Consider the following 826-nt stretch of genomic DNA (forward strand, 5'->3'; position numbering starts at 1 on the left):
TTTTTTTCTTGTTTGGTCTGTTGATTTCTTTTCTTGGTGTTCCATGACACAACAAACCTACCGAATTAGAATCGGTGGTGGAATTGGGGAGGGCAAGGCGGTGGAGAATCTGATGATTACCGAAGTTCAGCACTACTGCCTTAGCGTTAAGCTCAGGCTTGCTATAGTAAATTAAGGGATCCTGGGTTGAGGGCTTTTCTTTGTTCAGTCAGAGGAGTCTTGGTATCTGCCTGCGTTAGTGTGCTCCACATATAGAAAGGAGTCAAACACGGTGGTTGGATAAAAGAATGAATAAATAGGCACTGGGAAGCTGGAATCTAAAGTAAAAAAAAAAAATTGTTTTTTTCGTAATTACACATGGATCTTAGGCTCCCTGATTTCACAGACCAGCCTCCTGCCTATAATACAGAAAAACAGATTTAGTTCTATACTTACAGTGGTGCACTTATAGTCTTTGCACTTGTAGCTACGGAGGATAAAGAGCAATTTGGGTCAACCAATACTTCTTTTTCCAAGAATTCAATTCTATTTGCCAGTTGGTTCAGTCTTAAGCAAAATGGACTTTTGTCAGGAGTGGAATTCGAACCCACGCCTCCAGGGGAGATTGCGACCTGAACGCAGCGCCTTAGACCGCTCGGCCATCCTGACACAGGAGCCCGTTTCCTCTTATTTTCCCTTAACTTTATCATGCACTGATGCTTTATACTGTCGTGCTATATTAACGTTGTGTTTATTTATTGTTTCAGATAAAACTCAAATTCTCTTTTTGCAAAGCAGGAAAACTAACGCCTCCGACAGCCCTTTCCTATTCCCTACTTCCTCCCAC

The 826-nt window shown here is 42.0% G+C and overlaps 1 non-coding gene across 1 annotated transcript; it reads right to left on the reverse strand.

Moving 5' to 3' along the window:
* Window positions 1-565: 565 nt before the first annotated feature.
* On the reverse strand, window positions 566-648 carry TRNAL-CAG. Its single transcript has one exon. It is a non-coding gene; the product is annotated as a tRNA-Leu (tRNA).
* Window positions 649-826: the final 178 nt, after the last annotated feature.

This window comes from Galeopterus variegatus, unplaced genomic scaffold, assembly GCF_000696425.1.
Source record: "Galeopterus variegatus unplaced genomic scaffold, G_variegatus-3.0.2 Scaffold98078, whole genome shotgun sequence".
Lineage (NCBI taxonomy): Eukaryota > Metazoa > Chordata > Mammalia > Dermoptera > Cynocephalidae > Galeopterus > Galeopterus variegatus.